The sequence below is a fragment of the Muntiacus reevesi genome, chromosome 2 (assembly GCF_963930625.1).
Source record: "Muntiacus reevesi chromosome 2, mMunRee1.1, whole genome shotgun sequence".
NCBI lineage: Eukaryota > Metazoa > Chordata > Mammalia > Artiodactyla > Cervidae > Muntiacus > Muntiacus reevesi.
Genome location: NC_089250.1, coordinates 95,474,098 through 95,495,393, shown reverse-complemented (window position 1 = coordinate 95,495,393; position 21,296 = coordinate 95,474,098). Strand labels below are relative to the sequence as shown.

At 41.3% G+C, this 21,296-nt stretch overlaps 1 protein-coding gene across 1 annotated transcript in view; it reads left to right on the top strand.

Moving 5' to 3' along the window:
- The window catches only part of ANK3 (ankyrin 3), a 366,098-nt gene extending 358,448 nt beyond the window's left edge, over positions 1-7,650 (top strand). Inside the window, exon 45 of the mRNA XM_065922389.1 lies at positions 6,233-7,650. The gene's annotated coding sequence lies outside the window, so the exon portion shown is untranslated. The remainder of the gene's footprint in view (positions 1-6,232) is intronic.
- Positions 7,651-21,296: the final 13,646 nt, after the last annotated feature.

The window sequence follows — 21,296 nt, the reverse complement described above, 5'->3', positions numbered from 1 at the left end:
CTGGAATGTGAAGTCAAGTGAGCCTTAGGAAGCATTACTACAAACAAAAGCTAATGGAGGTGATGGAATTCCAACTGAGTTATTTCAAATCCTAAAGGTTGATGCTGTGAAAGTGCTGCACTCAATATGTCAACAAATTTGGAAAACTCAGCAGTGGCCACAGGACTGGAAAAGGTCAGTTTTCATTCCAATCCCAAAGAAGGGCAATGCCAAAGAATGTTCAAACTTCCACACAATTGCACTCATCTCACACGCTAGCAAGGTAATGCTCAAGATCCTACAAACTAGGCTGCAATAGTATGTGAACCAAGAACTTCCAGATGTACAAGCTGGATTTAAAATGGGTAGAGGAACCAAAGATTAAATTGCCAACATTCACTTGATTATAGAGAAAGCAAGGGAGTTCCACAAAAACATCTACTTTTTCTTCATTGACTATGTGAAAGTTTTTGACTGTGTGAATCACAACAAACTGTGGAAAATTCTAAAGAGATGGGCATGCAAGACCACCTTAGCTGCCTCCTAAGAAACCTGTATGCAGGTCAAGAGGCAACAGTTAGAATAGTACATGGCACAACAGACTGGTTCAAGATTGGGAAAGATGTACGTCAAGGCTGTATATTGTCACCCTGCTTATTTAACTTATATGCAGAGTACATCATGTGAAATGTTTGGCTAGATAAGGCACAAGCTGGAATCAAGACTGTTGGGAGAAATATCAATAACCACAGATACGCAGATGACACCACCCTTATGGCAGAAAGTGAAGAAGAGCTAAAGAGCTTCTTGATGAAAGTGAAAGAGGGGAGTGAAAAAGTTGACTTAAAAGTCAATATTAAAAAAACTAAGATCACGGCATTCAGTCCCATCACTTCATGGCAAATGGATGGGGAAGCAATGGAAACAGTGACAGACTTTATTTTCTTAGGCTCAAAAATAACTGCAGACAGTGACTGTAGCCATGAAATCAAAAGATACTTGCTCCTTGGAAGAAAGGCTATGACCAACCTAGATAGCATATTTAAAAACAGACACCACTTTGATAACAAAGGTCCAGATAGTCAAAGCTATGGTTTTTCCAGTAGTCATATACAGATGTGAGAGTTGGACCATAAAAAAGGCTGAGTTCTGAAGATCAATGCTTCCAAACTGTGGTGCTGGAGAAGACGCTTGAGAGTCCCTTGGACTGTAAGGAGATCCAGCCAGTCAATCCTGAAGGAAATCAGCTCGAATGTTCATTGGAAGGACTGATGCTGAAGCTCCAATATTTTGGCCACTTGATGCAAAGAACTGACTCTTTGGAAAAGACCCTGATGCTGGGAAAGATTGAGGGCAGGAGAAGAAGGTGGCAACAGAGAATGAGTTGGTTGGATGGCATCATCGACTCAACTGACATGAGTTTATGCAAACACTGGGAGATAGTGAAGGACCGGGAAGCCTGGCGTGCTTCAGTCCATGGGGTCACAAAGATTTGGACACAACTGAGCAACTAAACAACAACAACAACCTGTATATGTATGTGTGTGTGTGTGTGTGTATGTTTGTGTACATATATAAAAATATGTATAAAACACTTTGCTCAAAAAAAAAAACCACTTTGCTCTACATTTGAAACTAATACAACACTGTAAATCAATTCTTATACACCCTACATCAATTCTTAAAAAATGATGTAAATTTTTAAAAAGAAAAGAGGTGAGAAGAGAGCCAAGAACAGCACCGGGAAGATCCTGAGTTTAGGAGGCTGAGCAGCAGCAGCAGGTGTGAGGACAGCGATGGGAGAGGTCGGAACAACAGCATCACTGAGATCCTCTGTGTGTCACGCTGGTTTATACTTCAGAACACTTTGTTATTTTGTATCACTTGTTTCTCATAGTATCCCTGGGAAACCAGCAGAATAGATATTCTCATTCCTCTTTAATACAGAGAGCAGAATCAATGAGGTTGTAGTTAATGATAGGAACGGATTTTAACTCCGACTTCCTGATTCTGCTTCCAGGAAATCAGAACTCTGGTATGAATTACTTCACCCTAAATTCAGGACCCTGACCTCCAGAATATTTTCCAGAATTCATCTGGAGTAGATAATGCTTTTATATAGCATTTCTTTCCACTTTTCTTACCCTTAAAAAAAAATCCCTAATTAACTAAAAGCAGGGCTCAATAGCCAGGCAGCTTGACTTCCAGTTCTGGCTCTCCCGCATGCTGAATACACTGCCAGTGTAACAGCCCTGTGGCTCTGTTTCCTTATTTGTAAAATGGAAGCAATAATACCTCATTGTTATTAGGATTGAACAAGCTAATCCGCCTTAGAACAGTGCCTGGCACATCAAAAACATGTAATAATGATGACAATATTTAGTTGCCCTGCTAAGTTAACTATAAAACTTGAGCGCTGTATTTTTCTTCCACTGCCAACATGTACATCAATGCTTTCCCAATAATTTCTTTTTTTAAAACTGGCCCTTTTACCTCAGATATTTTTTAATCAGAAGCCACTAGAAGAGAACAAGCAAAAATTAAGTCCTGCTTATTGGTATTAGTTGAGGAACAAATCTACACAAACTGGGAATTATTTTTTAATTACACAATGAGCATTACATAAAGTAATTAGAATTAATGCTTAGGAAAAAATATTCTTAGCCTCATGACTTCCTTAACAAGAGAGAAAAAGAGAATGGAATGGAAGAGAGAGGTGGGTTAGGAAGAGAAGAACTAGAATAACAGATTCTCTGTTCTCAGTGGGGCTATAGCGAAGGCATATCGGAAAAGGCTTTCTTTAAGGCATAACAGAGCTCAGTCTTTAAATGAGTAAGAGTTAGCCTGCAAAGGCGGATCTCACTAGGGAGAAGATAGCCCAAACTTTCAAGAAGATGGCATTTGAAACACACTTAGAGGGTAAAGAGGAGTTAGAGATAAATGAAGATGGAGCAAAGAAAAGGAAATTGGAAACCAATTGGGATGATGAATGGCATGTAGTCTAGATTCGCTAGATCTTCCAAGTGTGATCTGTAGACCAGCAGTATCAGCATCACCCGGGAATCTTACTAGAAATGCAGAAACTCCTGGCTCACCCTGACCTACTCGATCAGAATCCACTTTTGAAGATCCCTGGGTGATAGGTATGCACTTTGAGCCTTGGGAAGCACTGCTTCAGAACATATATACTGGCTCTTAATGTGGGTGGAACACTGGAATCATCTACAGGGTTTTTTTTTTTTAATTTTTATGCTGTGCGCCACCCAGCTGATACAGGATATGGCCTGGATACTGGGATTTTTTAAAATCTCCCCAGATAACTCGAATGTGTATCTAAGTTTGAGAACCAGTGGAGACTGCTAAACAGTGATTTTCAGTGGAGAGTATGGGCAGTAGGCATGAAAAGGTTTATTGGGCAGAACTGCAGAGAGCTAAAGGTGTAAGGGGTGTGTGTGTGCGTGTGTGTGTGTGAGAGAGAGAGATGTTGCTGTTAGTTTGTTTTTAGCTAGGTACTAGCAGTTAAGTACCACTATGCAGAGAGCTGAAGGTGTAAGGGGTGTGTGTGCGTGTGTGAGAGAGAGATGTTGCTGTTAGTTTGTTTTTAGCTAGGTACTAGTGGTTAAGTACCACTACACAGAGAGCTGAAGGTGTAAAGGGTGTGTATGTGGGTGTGTGTGCATGTGTGATGTTGCTGTTAGTTTCTTCTTAGCTACACACTAGGTGTAAAGTACCACTATTACACGAACCTATAAAGGAAAGGTTGGTTTTAGCCTAAATATGTATTCCTGGCTTGAAAACGTGACGAAGAAAGTACAACATTCATCTGTGAAATATAAACTGCCTTGAAAATCCTATGAATAGTTCTTTTTTGATATTTTAAATTTCTTAAAACAAATGTATACTGAAATGACTAAATAAAACGATGGTTTTTCTGAGTTGTTTTCTACTACATTTGGGTTTGAAAAGCATGAAAACCCAAAGACAGATTTCTAAATGCAGATGCTTCAAACTCAGATTTAAACCCAGACAGAGAAGATGACTCAAATTCTATTTCTGAAATGTCATCTTGAGGAAGCCTGCTCTTGCACCTTTCCATCAGATGGCGATCTCATCACAGTTTATACAGACTGTCACTATTGTGTAACAACCCAGAGCCACTCAGCCAAGATGTTCATGCTCTTTGTGTAACACTGTCCTTGGCATACACTTTTGTCCAATGAATAACATTCTTGCACCCCATGTGGTTGGGGCCTATACATCCTGACTATGTTACCAAGAACAAGGTAGATATAAAAGGGGAAATAACACTCAACTTTTTAAACGATCCTTCACGTTATACCCGAATATAAATAGGTGTAAGTAATAGATTTTTTTAAATTATATAAACATATCCACTATTTCTAGCAAGATAATGTTTGCTTGCATTGAGGTGATAAGAGAAAGATCTTGCTTCTTACTGCAAGATTAAGTGGGAAGTTGGATTGGTTTTTGGAAAATGAGGCCAAACAGAGCTGAACTGTAGTGTTTGTAGTGATGATTGCATATCTATATACATTTATTATTAACCTATATTTACAATAGATAAATTATATGGTATGTAAATTCTGTATCAGTTAAGCTGTAAAAAGTTGAGGGGGGTGGTGTTCAATTAGAAGAAAATTGCCGAGAAGTTTCCCTAAGAAAACAAAGTGAGATCACTGGAGTAACATTATCATAGAACCATCTAAGAAGCCTGGTGCCTGGAAGATTAGGAATAGACAGTAAAAGCAGAGGTGAGAAAATCTTGATCTTCTTACTCTAATGTGCACACTCTCTGGAACATGGTCTGCTCAGATGACTCACTTTCCTTCTCTGGAACTGCTGCAGAGTCATGGGTGTGGGGCAGGTGTTCAGATCACCCCAGAAGGAATTGATACTTTGATGTTCTTGGCTCCAAGCATTAGTGACCTGGGGCATGGAGGTCAGTAGGCTTTTAATACAAAAAAGGAAGGCAGAACCATAGTGGGGCAGACAGAGGAAGTACCGCACTGACATGTTTATAGAACCCCAGGATATTCCATCTAAAGGCAAGGAGACTTGACTGGGGTACATAAACAACCTCAAGGTCAGGGTGAACAATCTTAAACCCCAACAGAAGCAGAATTCTAACGGTTCTTCCGAACCAGCAGAAATAGTCTGTGGCATGTATGTGAATGAATAGGGTTGTTCCCAAAATTAATCTTGCCTGACTCGCCTTTTCTCTAGGGGCTATGTCTTGTTCTCAGACAGGCACTCAGGTCTGTCACCTTTTCACACTAAGCAGGAGGAATGGACGTATGCAGGAAGAACTTTGTGTTGTGGAAGAGGCATTCCTACCAAGAACAATTCCGCATAGGAGTATGAAAACCTCTGGCAAAGGAGGTTAATTTATTTTGATGTATTGAGACTGGTTATAAAACATTGATACTTTATGCAGGTATAATCAGATAGGACAAGATGTTCTCAGTAGAGCCTCCATAAAAAATCTCAAATAAAATTAATCTATCCTAAAAAAAAAAAAAAATAAAATAAAAAAAAAATTAATCTATCCTGTCGTGACCTGATGTGAGGCAGGAGAAAAAATATATTCTTTGCAATGGCATAAAATAGTCATGAGTTTGCATTTGCATATAAAAGCAATTTCATAGTAACCAAAGTAATGAGACTGTTCTCCCTTTATGAAAGGTAGCATTTTGTGGGGTGAGAGAAACTTAGCATAAAACATACAGGCATGACTCAGGTGCTCCATCCTGACTCTGTATCCCTGGTCCTGTGTGCCCTTAAAACCCACACATTTTGATGGAAACCTCAGAGCACCACTGTCAGCCTCTTTAATAAATCACAGATAAGACTGAGGTCCAGAGGTCTCCAAGTGGCTTTCCCTAGTACCTGAGTGAATGACCTGAGCAACAGAGACAGAACCAGAAGAGGGTCTTTCTAACTCAATCCCCGAAACCCCTAACACAGAAAGTTCTTTGGAGGATCCAGGGTCACCCAGAGAAGGTCACTGCCTTCTAAGAGCTTTCCAGCACACCTCAGGGCTTTGTCCTCTGACACATCTAGCGAATCACCTCAGTCAAAAGCATACTAAACCACCCCATTAGGAAGTTGAGGTCCCCCATTCTCTGAGGCTTTTCTGTTGAATGGCAAGGGAGACTACAGCAACTTCTTTAAAAAAAGGGTGGGGCTCGGGAAAGAAAGCTAAACTCAACACCTATTGTTTCTCTTTCCACAGGATCATGTGTTTTTACTGCCAGTATTGAGAAATTCATGGAAGTTGTCAGCAGGAAGTAAAAATTTACAGAGAAGGGTGTATGTGTTTGCCGCTTCCACATATTAATGGCATGATTTTTTTTTAATGCAAAAAGAAAAAGAAAAAAACCCACCCACATTTTAATTTAGCATGAGCCAATTTACAGAGCATGGAAATTCACTTTCATTCCCAGGATTGGCACGTATGCAATTAGCAATGCAGTGTATATACAAGAAGCCATGCTGTTAACAGTTTATCTCAAGTAATTTGGTGTCATTTAAAAAAGGAAGAAATTTCTGCCACCAGAAGGGACAGAAGGAGGAGGAGATGGAATGATCAAATCATGGAGAAACACTAAAATTACTAAACCCACAACAGCTCGCCTTATTTTTCTTGGACCCAAACTGTCAGGGTATAAACACTATTTGTTTCTTTTTTAAAACATCTATAGTTTTGCTGTAAATAATAACACTGTATAAATTCTAACAGAAAAATAGAATAAATGTTGATAAGGCACTGCCTCTTAGAACACAAACAGAATATTACAAATGCATTTAACATAATAAGGGTCTCAAGTGACTTCACCCTAGAAGAGGGAGGAGGGGTAATGGGTGGGGGAACCTTCACTGATTCTTGTATATTAGCAATTATAATGTTTGTATATGCAAAACTGCTAGCTTGATTTAAAAAAAAACAAACAAATCTTTAAAATCTGCTGCAAATTTAAATAATTCCCCAAATGAGGAATTCTGTAGTTCTGTGAAAAAAATTTTTCTTCAGAATACTAATATTTTGATGCATGTGTATCACCTTATTTTGATTAAATCTTTTCCAATTTTGCAAACACTACAGTATACTGCAACACAGAAGATTTTATCTGTAAACACAAAGCCCTTCATCTAATATTTGTTGCTATTGCCAATTTTTCAATGAAATGATCTAAAAATGAAAAAAAAAATCTATACAGTAGTCGCTTTAGGGGGAGGGGGGTGCTGTTAGTGCTTAAAAGGGTAATGCTTGCCGCTTTAGAGGTGGATGGTGCTCAAAAGAGGCCCCCGTCAGGGGGGCTTTAAATGGACTGAACAGAAATTCTTAGCTGGTAGAATGGCAGCACGCTGTAAAATTACTCCTGTATCGTGTACTGGCTATAAGATGTAGACACCTTTCAGTAAGCCAATCATTTGTAACCATTCTCGCCATGTCATATTAGGTTAATAAGGCTGCTGTGTTTTAAAGGGCATTTTTATTTGGGTTTTGGTGAAATTCTTTAATTTGTTGATTATATTCATATAAAATCAGCATTCACTGACACATAGCTCTAATGACATATGTATGAAAAACCATACACTGGATGACCTAGTCGATTATTTAAGCAAAAATAAATTGTGTTAAACTCTTCACCTGTCTGTGCTCTACAGTGTCCTTGTGTTCTCTGGCAAAACGTAACTACCTTAACTCCTTGTCACGTGGTCACCAGCATTCATTGTGCTTCTGCCTCTGATCACTAAAGAGACAGTCCCCAGTGTTCAGTCATGCCCTGCCAGCTCCCAACTTAACACAAATTCTGTGCATTTCGTGGAGAAGCCAAAAATTACAGACTGACTGACAAGTGATCTTTGCCCACATCTGCCCCCCAAACGTGGAGAATTAACAGCTGTTAACAGCTGACGCGTCCAGAAGTTGTAAAGGAGCACCTCCAGGAACCACCCAGACACCAGAGGCTTATAGCCCGTAAAGCAGTTGTTGACATTCACTGTAGGTGCTTGAAAGCTGGGAGATTTCACCCAAATTTCTAACTTCTCTGAAAATGCATGATTTGCAACCGCAGGCCTCATTGCCAGAAGGCGACAAGCTGCTGCCCCCGCCCTCTCCAGCCAGGCCGGGGGTCTCCAGGTACCACAGTCCCAGCCCTACCTCTTAGGCCATGAGCCCTGACTGGCCTGGTAGGAGCTGGAGTCTGTGATCAGATGCCACATGACAAGCTCAACAAGGGCAGAGACCGTGGCTGCTTTAATGCTTATTCTAGTCCAGAGCCCGGCATACAGTGACGGTGGTAATAGCAACTGTGATCATCATTGCTAACATTGGAACACTCACGATATGCCAGATAAGTATGTTGTTTCATTAACTCAATGCTCATAACTACTTTATGAGTAGATACTACCTTTGTATCTACTCATTGTTTATATTCAGTGGGTGCTTAGAGCCATTCAGCAATGTCACAGGCCGCCTGTCATTTAGGATTATTGCCAAATGGGATGTTGTTCCCAATTGGGTTTCAATATAAATGCAAAACACATGTATAGGGAACCACTGTGCGTAAATATTGAGGCCAGACTGCGTTTGCATAGTATCCCAAATAAAAAGGTATTTATTTGGCACACTTACCCCTGTACCAGAATCATCTACCACGAGCAAACCAAGACCCCCGAAAGATTTTTTTAAACTTGCCCCCAAAGCCTGTTTTTGTAAAACTAAAGTATCCTAGCTTCCCATTTAAGTGTTACGAATTTCTGACTCACAGTCCTTGACAGATATTTATCCTAAACTAGAAATCCAATGAAGTGTACTTATCTGCGTATTAAATGGCTGTTACTTTATGTTTGTATACCTGAAAACCTGACTTTAGGGACACGTGATGGGCTAAACTTCAGGTCAAGCAAAAGTTCATAAATTTACTCAAAAAGAGAAGTATCCAAAGTAGGATAATCAAGATTTTACTTGCATATATATGTGTATATGTATATATTTATATATGTATGCATGGATTGAATGCGGGCATATGTCATATACAGTCTTCAGCCTGCTGGCTTATAGAAATGTATTTTAGCCTTTCCTTGATTTATATTGCTGTAAAAAAAAAATGAACTGTGACTGATAGATTCCTGATACTTGCTGTATTTTTCAATTTTATATTCCTACCAAATCCCTGAGTTTCTTAAATTTAAATGTATTATCATTATTGTATTGCCAAGTTATGGCACTATACTGTGCAGGGTTATTTCACCATTTCTAAGAGGAATCTACTGAACACATAAGGAGCCAGCCTTCTATTAATAAATTCTGCCTTGGCATCCTGATGTTCCACCATATTCATTTTGGTATCATCCTAGGGTCCCATCAAGACATGTTTTTTTTCCAGGGCAAATAAACAAACAAACAAACAAAAGCTGTTTGCTTGCCTTTATTATTATTATGAGCATCAGGTCATGTTCAGCTCTACAACAGGGATATGTGAGCAGCCCAGAAATAAAACTCACAGGAATGATAACTCCTCCTGTGAGTCTCTGAAGAAGCCAGTGATCTAAATGCTAACTTCCTATCTGGATGACTCTGGGTATTCTTGATTTGTTAAAGAGGCCCTGGCACATTAAAAGGTATATGGTTTCCAAGTCACATGGCATTGCTTCTCTTTCATGAATTAATGATTCAACAGTCCAGAAGTAAATATTTCAAGCACTGGGATTTGAGTCCTTTCAATCATGGAGACAAAATGTTTTCTGGCTAACCATGCATGAATACAAAATAAATAAATTAAAAAAAAACAAACCAGTGGACTCTGATGAGCTTTCTAAGTAACAGGCCCAATAGCTTTCACTTTTTAAACAGAATTAAATGCAGATGGTTCAACACAGAGCAAAAAGAAATTCATCATTGTAGCTGCCACACTCGATGACTGATAGTTATGAATAGTAAGGACAACTAGATGATCCTGCAGTGAGGAAATTTTATTCTTTACTCCTTGGTGCATCCTGAGTTAAGGAATAAACATCCTGAAGGCTGCATTTGCAAAGAACATCCTGAGACTCCTTGCCAATTCCCAAGGAGTTTCAAAGCACAGAGATGAATATCCTCAGATGGTTCTAAAGGAGTGAGAGGAACCACTTGGCCACAGGAGGTACCCCAGAAGCAAGAACTATGAGACTTTTTCCCAGGACCACTGTGGAACATCTTGCTGACATCCCAGAAAAACAAGTGATCTCCTTACCTAATTTCCCCTGCCATCCTCAGCCGTCACCTTTCTCCCAACATCTAACTCAGGTAAGGGTGTAATTCTGACAGCTGGGAGGGGATGATGATTTGCCAGCTTGTCAAAAGTTCCAGGCACACCACAAGGTCCTCACACCACACTGCACGCAGTCTGAAGGGAGGGACTTTGTTTTGTTCTCTGCTGTATCCACAGAATCTAGAATTCTGCCTGACACCTCACAGAGAGGTGCTCAATAAACATGCCTTGAGTGTAGGAATGAGCCAGTCAACACATGTCAGAAGGCAAAGAATAGTAAATGGGAAATGTTACTTTGGGAACCACCTTGCGCACCACTTTCTTCACAGGCACAAGCAACTTGTGAATCAAAGAAAAGAACTGTTGTTTGATCCTAATATGGGCTGTGTCATCATCCTGCAATAGCCCTGTCCAGTTGCATAATCCCCATGTTAGTCACAAGCTCTTAAATAACCGGGTTTTACCTCATAAGCAAACAACACATCAGTCACACTGCTGAATCACGCGTCTTTCCCACGGCCCTGGGCTATAGTCCCCATGTTCACTGATAGGCCACTGGAATCCACTTGAGAGAGTAGAGAACCCATCATGAACGATCACCTCTATGAAAAAAGTCAGCCGAGTCTCCTCGCTTTAAAACAGAAATGTTTAAAAGTCTGACCCCCTCAAGAGTTCCACCTCAGTGTTGTTGAGTGTTAGGCTCGTAAAAGACCAGAGGTCCAGAAATGACACCCAAGAAATTTTTGGACCAAATCCAGCCTACAATGTTTTGTTTGGACCACAAAAAGCTTGAAAAAAAAAAGCCAAGATCTTTTAAAAATCAGGAGCTTGTAGATGAAAAGTGGAGTTCGTCCTCTTTTTAAAATCTAAAGAGGTGGCAGTGCTGTTTCTGAAATGCCTGAGGTCAGCAACCAGGTAGAGCAGAAACATACCTGCCTTTGGACAAGCTTGTGTTTTACTGTTCACCATGGTCCTTCCTTTCCCTGTGGCTTCTCAGACTCAATCTACTTTATTCAAGAAGGTGAACTGATGAGATCCTGTTTAAAGTCTTCCTTCTTTACACCAAGCCAAACATCTACCTCATTTTCATCCTGCCTCTCTTGGAGTCAATAAGAAAATGGAATCAAGGAATGAGTGACCGGGAAGAGGAAAATGAATCATGTGGCTCTCCAGATCCATCCATCTATCTCATTCAAGAACATGTATTCACTACCTGCCACTTTTCAAGTGCTCTCCTAGGGACAGGATACATCAATTTCCTGCCCACTGCCTTCAAAATGAGGAGGACATAAACAGCTTCTCCGTGAAATCTAAATCTAGGACTCTTAAGGACAGGAAACCCTGGAATGACTTGTGGAAGCAAAGCTGCTGCAGCCCATCCTTAGCACTGTGCTGGAGAACAGGGCAAGCCATGAAGGAAGGAGAGGAACCACCCGTGCTTCTGAGGGCAGCTCCCCTGCTTCCAAAGAACACCTGGTCTTCACAGTGAAACTGAAGCCTAACAGAAGTGTCAATTTCATTAGAAAACTTTAAAACATTTCAAAGGTATTTAAACAACTCCACAAGATAATACAAGCTGTCTTGCTTCCAAAGATTCCAGATTTAGGTGAAGACAGTTGAAACTTGCAACACATGCTCAGTGTTCTTCACCTTCCTTATGTTAAGTCCCTCCTAATTCTGACCTCCTCACAAAGCCTCCCCTGCTGATGCCAACTCACCCTGGCAGCTCAGGTGAACTCAATGAGCACCCACGAGCATCCAGCGTTCAAGTCTACATCCTTGAACACCCTGCACGTCAAGAACAATGACTGTGTTTTCCACAGTACCAGGAGCAGAGCAGGGTGCACAGAGGGTGTCATACATACTCAGCTGCAAAGGCCTCATCACTTATTGTTCTTTATAGTTGTCTCACCAGACTCCAAGGATGCTGTGATAGGCACTGACGGCTCAGTCTGGGCACACACACTGTGTGTGTGGGCACACCCACTGGAGTCAGCGCCCAGGTACAGTGCCAAGCAGAGCTGGAGCTGCCTCACAGCCTGGAATACTAGCACAGCGACCACAGTGGCTGGGCCTTGCAAGGTGGGGCCGAAAGCAAGTAAATAAAGAGTATCCAAGGAAAAACCTGAGAAACCCTAACCTATTCAAGGCCATGTGGGTAGGCAGTGTACTTGTCTTCATCCTCCCTTTCCTCCTACTTTCAACGCCAGTGACGCTCCACAGAGACACTGCTCCCTGGCCTGGTGCTAGAGTGAAGATGATATGGGGCAGAACCTCGGTCGACCCACAATGGGCAAGCAATGTGAGTCAGAAATATACCTTTTTAGTCAGTCTCTGAGATTCTTCAGCCACTTGTTACTATAACATTATCCACAATTAATATACAAGTCACATAGAAGATGAAGGGGTGGCGGGCACTGGGTAAGCCCATTCCCCTTCTAAGAGTCTTCCTTGTGGGAGTACAAGCTCAGCTCTGCAAGATATTCAAGGTTTTGTTTTTTTTTTTTAATGTTGGCAGTTAATTCTATTTTTTACCCAATACTATTATATAGATTGGGCTTCTGAGGTGGCTCAGTGGTAAAGAATCCGCCTGCCAAGCAGAAGACATGGGTTCAATCCCTGGGTCAGGAAGATCCCCTGGAAAAGGGAATGGCAACCCACTCCAGAATTCTTGCCTGGAGAATCCCATGGACAGAGGAGCCTGGCAGGCTGCAGTCCACAGGGTTGCAAAACAGCTGGACACAACTGAACAACTAAACAACCACAACAGTTATGTAGACCAAACAAAACATGCCTGTGGCCCACTGGTCTTCAATCTCAGCCACTGGCTCTTGGCATTTGCAGAATGAACACATACCTGGATCATGCTCTATGCATCTACTGAGATGTGATTCTTCACAGTGTGAGGCTGGTGTGCATAAGCAAATACCTGAATTCCTGAGTCAATTAATGGATGACTTTTCCAGCCCCACCTCAAAAGAGCTGGGTTGTTCTTTAAGGAATATTTCAAATGCTGAAATTCTCATTAACCATCTGAAAAAGTCTCTTGACTTTTTTTTTTTTTTTACCTACATTTTACTGGATTTTAGCAAAGAATTACTCTCTGCTTGTCCACCTGGGCCAGATGTGGCTCTGTCCACCTCTATAACCACACCTTCCCATCCTGCCCTACTCTCTCACTACACTCCAGACCAGTGACAAAGCATAGTCCATGGAGTTGTCTTAGTCTGAGGATTTTTTGGTGCCTGTTGCAATGAGATACCAAAAAAAAAAAAAAAAACAAAACCCTGATCCAGATTTTAAATTAGCTGTGTTACTAACCATGTTCTTTACTGTAGTTGACTTTTTTTTTTTTAATATAGTAAGTCTTTTCTTGAGAAGGAAATGGTGCACAGACTTACAATCTGGTGCAAGTTCCTTATCTTGTGGCAGACTGGTGCTCTGCACAGCACAGTTCTAGCCATACTGGCTTCCTCTCTGTTCCTCAAACAATGCCAAGTTCCTCCTCATCTCATTCCCGTTTGTACTTACCCTCTGCCAGAGGAGCTTTCATCCAGTCTCCAAATGCCCCCTCCTCAGGCCTTCTCTGCACACCCTCTCCAAAACAGCCTGACACCCACCCACCAGTATTCTCTGCCACATCACTTTATTTATTCCCTTCACAGCATTTATCACTAGAATCATCCTTTTTGTTTATTTGTACACTCATTTACTGTTCTCCTTTTCACTGCTATGTCCAAAGCCTCTAGCACAAGCCTGGTACTATAGTAGGCACTCTACATTTGTTGAATAAATGAATATGACTTAGGCCACATATTGGTGAATGCCGTAAACGCCAAGGAAAAACAGCAGCATCTTCAGGGACTCATTGTCAAGCATCAAAAAGATGTCATTTTTCTGGGAGGGCTGACGGGCTTCCACCCCCAGTGCAGACGTGCTGAGAAGCACTTTAGAGCTCAACTCCCCCTCCACAGCTTCTTGTCAGAGCTTTGTTACTGTCAGGTTTGTCGTGGTGTTTTTCCATCTTGTGCCAAGGCCATGTGATGGGAAGGTTGTTAAAGTCATCTGGCATGTGTCACAGCATCAGAGCTTCAAATGACTCTTTGCATCATTCAAACACAGCCCAGCCCCTGCCAAACTGGTGCTCAAAAATGAGCCATCTTTCTGACTGAAAAAAAAAATCCTGCTGGTGGAACAGTAACGGAATAGAGAGTCTACGTGTCTACATTTATAGTGACTGCAACTCTTTCTACCCTGAGGGGACCAACCTGTAGCTGGAATCTAAATTCTCCTTTAGCTTTACAAGAGTCAAAAATCCAATGCTACAGGACTTGGTACAAGGCATTGTAGAGTAGTAGAAACTGTGGAAAACTTGACAGCTGGTGCCCCAACTAAAACCACTCTGGTTTGCTAGCTCTAACAAAACATTAAAAGGCAAGAATGCAGGCCCAGAAACTGTAAGCTCTTCCGACATTTCAAGAGACATTGGAAATCTCTATGAGGGGACTAAGGTAGCACATGGATGTAGATGAATATGGATATACATCAAATTCATCTCAAATGCAATTTAATTCATACTCTGTCCAAGTCACTATCCTAGGCTTCTATATCTAGACATGTCCTAGATACAGCTACACAGCAAAAGTAAGAAGGAGTAAGAGCTGGGACTCATGGACTCCAGAACCTTATCAGAAAACCAAGACATGCCTATAAATAGAACATAATATGGGAAGTGTTACATAATAAATAAGTATATATGAATAAGGCACAGCACAGAATTGACACACAATAAATCCTACATGTCTTGGCTACCATTGCTGATTGTATTACTACATTATCATTGCAATCATGATCTCAGGATTACTCTTGACCCAGTGAACTAGGCCTAGATGAGAGTCTTCACATATTTTAGGTATTTAATAAATTGAATGAATGAATGCTTGGTGCAAGAGTAGCACTTGCGTTGGGATTTGAAAAATAAGAAAGATTTTAATGTTGTAAAGAAAACAGGCCTAGGCAAAATGAACAAAGAATCTAGAAGGATTAAGGCATCCAGAAGCATGAATAAAGTTTGTTCTGGTCAGAACTTGAGCAGAAGAAACAGGAGGCAAGGATGGAAAGAGTTACTCACCACGGAGAACCTGGAATGCTACTCAAGAGTCCATGTGGGTCACAGCGGGCACTTGAACTCCATATAAGGCCTGCTCTGTGTAGCTTCTAGACTGCGTCAACAACTCCTCAGCCAAAAGTGAAACTAGTTTTCCAACCTAGTCCCAAATTTTAGTTATTGGAAAGAGAGAGCAGTGTTTTATGTGCTTACACGCTTTTATGTAGCTTACATCTTGCTGTGCTAGTTATATGACCTTGGGCATTATACTTAACCTTTACATTTCCCTGGTGGCTCAGACGGTAAAGCGTCTGCCTACAATGCAGGGGACATTGTAGGGTTCGATCGCTGGGTCAGGAAGATCCTCTGGAGAAGGAAATGGCACCCCACTCCAATACTCTTGCCTGGAGAATCCCATGGATGGAGGAGCCTGGTAGGCTACAGTCCATGGGGTCACAAAGAGTCAGACACAACTGAGCGACTTCACTTTCACTTCACCTTACTTTCACTTTATATTTCTTCATCAGGAAAGTAGGGGTGATGGTTTTGTCAACCACAAATGGTAGAAAGGAGATCGTCCACATAAAGCACTTCAAAAAAGTCTCTGGTACAAAGTGAAATGCTCCATAAATGTTACCAACGTGTTATGATTTGTGGTGATGTTATTATATATGGAGAGGTAAAGCAGAGGGAAAATGTCTTACTTGGGCCTCTATGGTTTGTGAACAGAGGTGCTGATATGAGACCTGTGACACAATCTTTCACGTTCCAGGATGCTGCCTGCTGCTTCACACTCGAGTTTGTAATCCAGTCAGCCCCCAGTGCCCACCAAGGTCTCAGGGCTCCAGCAGTCCCCTCGCTCCCAGCTTGCCCAGGACCAACAGGCCCCAGCACAGACACCAAAAGGGAGCATCGCTAGAACCCTGTTCGGCCCTCACCACACGGCCCCACCCTTGTCCAAAGTTCGTCACTAGCTCCTTCTCTAAGGAAGGAAGATTCCCTCTTGACACAATAGTCTCCAATCTCATTCTTGTTCCTCCAAATCCACTTCCTCTGCTCCACAAGAAAAGAGAAGTGTGTTTTATGTTGTTGTTGTTGTTCACAGAAGCGTAAAATGTGTGGGCATCTGGGGTGAAGAGCGAAGGCTGACTCATTGGAAACTTGTACCCAGACACGATTTTTATAAGCTGGGCCCACAATTATACCAACAAGTTAAAATAAAAAGATTTTTTATTACTAGATGATTTAACTACCTCTGGATCATCCAAAACAGCACTAAAGTTCACAACTTACCAAGTCATAAATGAGAATGAACTCCCTGCAAAAACCAAACCAGATATTCAAATGGAGGGCTGCCCCTTCTGTGTACAGGCTGGGCAGGGGTCCAAACCAGGAGGTATGGATGAGGGATGATGCTACATTAAGGATCCAGGATCACAGTCCAGAGTCAGGGCCACAGACCTGCATGTTCCCATGAGGACCCTGGGAGGCTCCTGAAAGCAATAACCCAGAGGCCAAGCTGAGTTGGCAACCAAGCAGTCGGGACAGAAGGTGAGTTAGGAAACCGGATTCAGGATTGTTGTCTACTGCCTTGCCTATTGCCTGAGCCTATTTCTATTACCCTACCTTCAAATGTGGCATCTATCACTCCAGGGGCAACTTAAAGGCACCCGCGCGTCAGATACAAGTCCCTTGCAAAGTACAAAGAACCTCAACACTGGTTGTTTTTAATGGCATTGCTAATGAACAGTGAACGATGGCTGTTCATCAGAAATCATTCAGAGCCTATTTGCTTTTCGCAAATGTCTGCTCTACTATCTTGACCAAGGAAGGAGGCAGTTTTAATTTCAAGGCATTGTTGCTTTTATTTCTTAGCTACTGTGTAGCCGATAGGAACTAGTAAGAGCAAAAGGCTCTAAAGACTTAATTTCTCTAGCTTTCCAGGCACTATAAATTTTCCTTGTTTTTTGTCTGTTTATTTTTTTTAAAGTGATAAAATGTAAGAACTAGTTAAAGGGAACTTATCTTATTGTCATAAAATTCTCTTGCACAGGAAAGGAAACCATCAACAAGTGAAAAGACAGCCTAAGGAATAGGAGAAAATATTTGTAAATCATATACCTGATAAGTGGTTAATATCCAAAATACACAAAAAATTGTTAATTCAACAGCAAAAAACCAATCCAACCTTAAAATGGGCTAAAGATTTATATAGACAATTTCCCAAAGACAATATACATATGACTGATGAGTACATGAAAATGTGGTCAACATCACTACTTATCAGGAAAATGCAAATCAAAATCACAATGAGATACCACCTCAACACCTAGCAGAATGGCTAGTTAACAAAAAGACAAGCGATAACACGGGGTGTTGAGAATGTGGAGAAAAGGAAACCCTCACGCACTGTTGGTGGGAATGTAAATTGGTACAGCCACTGTGGACAACAGTACAGGGCTTCCTGAGAAAATTAAAAACAGAACTACCACATGACCCAGCAATTCCACTTCTGGGCAAGTATCTGAAAAACAATGAAAACACTAGCTCAAAAAGATGTCTGTACCTATGTTCAATGCAGCACTGTTTACAATAGCCAAGATATAGAACTAACCCAAGTGTCGACTGATGGATGAATGGATAAAGAAAATGCACACATACACAATGGAATATTATTCAACTATAAAAAAGATAGCAATCGTGCCATTTTGACAACATGGATGGACCTTGACAGCATTATGCTAAGTGGAGTAAGTCAGATGGAGAAAGATAAATACAATATGATTTCAATTATATCTGAAATCTAAAAAAAGGGGAAAAAACAAGCTCATAAATATAGAGAATAGACTGATGGTTGTCAGAGGTCAAGTGGGGGCTGGGGGAACACAGGTGAAGTCTGTCAAAAAGTACAAACTTCCAGTTATAAAATAAGTCCAGGGGATATAGAATACATGATGGAGACTATAGTAACCACTACTGTATGTATATTTGAAAGTTGCTAGAAGAATAGATCTTAAAATTTTCTTCTCACAAGGAAAAAAAAACTGTACCTATATATGGTGATGGATGGGCTTCCTAGGTGGCATTAGTGGTAAAGAACCCACCTGCCAATGCAGCAGAAATAAGAGATGCAAGTTCGATCTCTGAGTCAGGAAGATCCCCTGGAGGAGGACACAGAAACCCACTCCAGTATTCCTGCCTGGAGAATCCCATAAACAGAGGAGACTGGCAGGCTACAGTCGATACAGTCAGACATGCCTGAAGCAACTCACCACGCGTGCATGGTGATGGATGTCTTCTTCTTCTTGTTGTTTTTGTCTTAGTTGCTAAGTGGCGTCCAACTCTTTTTTGTGACCCCATGGACTTAGCCCGCCAGGCTCCTCTGTCCATGGGATTTCCCAGGCAAGAATAATGAAGTAGGTTGCCATCTCCTTCTCCAGGTTATCTTCCCAACCCAGGGATTGAACCTACATCTCTTGCTTAGCAGGTGGATTCTTTACCACTGTACCACTTGGGAACCCCGATGGATGTCTACTAGACTTTTTTTTTTACTTATTGTAGTGACCACTTTGCAATATATACAAATATTAAATCACTATGCTGTACACCTGAAACTAATATAATCCTTTCTGTCAATCATATCTCAAAAAAAAAAAAAATTCTCCTGAAGACATCAGGCAAGTAGTGGCAGAATGGAAAAGTGAAACGGGCACAGGCTTCTCAGCGTCACAGATCTGGGCTCACATTCTGACTCTCTGTGACCTTGGGCAAATTATCTTTCCATATGTAGAAGGGATACTAACCCCTCCTGGCAAGGGTGTTTAAGGATTTAAGATCACATATGTGTAAGTCCTTGTCCAATAATGGTAGCTATTATTATTTTATCACAGCAAAATGTTGATCAGTAATTAAAGTTACCAGGGCACTAATAATCTGGTTGAATGCTCTGCAGACATAGTGAGTGAGTCATTTAAAGGTTCTTTGTGCTCTGGCAGGAATGAGGCACACTTGGGTAGGAACAAAAGAAAGCAGTACATGAGGCGTAGGGAGCAACCAGATTGTGAGTCAAAAACATTCTTTGTCCTAAAATATGTCTCATTATAACTGCTCTGAAAACTATTTGTACTAAACACGTTTCACATTGTTTATGGAGAAAATGAATTGTTTAAAAAGAGAGAGAGAGGGAGAGATAATTCCTGTCTTGACAGATAGAATTGAAAACATCTACCTTTTTCCCTGAAAAGAGGGAGGAAAGGAGAGAGAGAAATTTGCTTTTTTGTCTTAGAAAATCCATAATGAGTAAGATATCTTATTATTAAATACATTTTCTTGACTTATAAAATGAGTTCTGCAGGCCAGTATTAGATCAGAAGTATGCTTATTGCCCATACTATAGGAGAAAAAAATGATTTTAAGTACATTTGCATCCCTTTATTTGTCTAAAATCCTAAGCATCCTGTTGTCATGGAAATACATTCCCTGGCTATCAAATATTAGGTGTTTGTATTCTATGTAAAGAGATTTCCACTGTTTTTCACACTTGCCAATCCCATACAGAAGAAAGCTGATTATTCAGGATTCAGATATAACACAAGCATCTGGCATGATTAATCCATTAGCTTGAACCGAAAGGGAGCTGAAAGGAGGTATTGATAGATACAGAATACAAGACGAAGAATTTTATAAGGAAAGAATAAAATAGTGAGGAGGAGTTAGGCAAGAAGTATCACAAGACAAGACTGCATATTCCTCTGTACTTTTCTATGCTGATAAAGGAGAGGTTACCAGTCAAGGTTTTTGATTGAAAACAAAAGAAATCCACCTTGCTAACTGAGTAAGAAGGAGTTAACTGAAAGGATGTCAAACAGCTCACAGAATTCAGGGAAAAGGTTGGAGTTTTGGAAAATAATCACAGATCCAGGGAAGTTGGGAGACTGGAACAAGAGAAGCCTGGTTAGGCAGACCCTGCAACTTGTCAGGGACACTCAAGCCACCACTGCTGGCAGCGGCATGACTGTCCTTGCTTCTTTGTGACACTCACTCCAGACACAAAGTCCTGGATGGGATGGTCAGATAGGCTGAGCTCAGAAGGTCCTGAGACAGGAAATAGATGAACCCCCGCCCACCCATCCCCCGTGTGAGCAACTGAAGTTTGTTCCCTGTGGACAGAAACTCCAAAATATCAATAGCAACACAACTGAGAGAACAAGACAACTGTCTGGACCCTGCACACAAATAAGAGATAAAGGAAGTGAAAGTGAAGTCGCTCAGTTGTGTCCGACTCTTTGCGACCCCGTGGACTATAGCCCACCAGGCTCCTCTGTCCGTGGGATTCTCCAGGCAAGAATACTGGAGTGGGTTGCCATTTCCTTCTCCAATAAGAGATAAGAGACCACATATTTCTCATTCCTGACTAGAAAGCTCCTTGGAGGTCAAAATGGAATGATGCTAAGCTACCCATTGGCCTCTTCACTGGAATCTATCTTGGCTGAGAGATGAGTATGCACACACAGAAGGATCCTGAGAAGTACCAAATACAGACTCAGAAGCAAGCAAGTCAAAATGATTGGCCAGAGAAAACTTGGAAGAAATGCTCCATATAAATGATTTAAACTACCACAAGGGCACAATTCTGAGGGCCCCCCCACCGCCATGTCTATCACATGTACTATACTCTTTATCCTCCTAATAAACTCTTTGCTTGTTTTACTACTTTCCATCTTTATGGGAATTCTTTTCTGCAAGGCCGAGGGGCCAGGGCCTTGTCACTGACCCCTGGTCTAGTGGCTAGGATTCGGCCCTCTCATTGCCATGACCTGACCTCAATCTCTAGCCAGGAATCAAAACCCTGCTTCAAGCTGCTGCAGGCCAGAGCCACCAGAGACCAGTCCTAGTGTCCAGGAGTCAAAAGGGTATGACTTTTTCAATTTCCA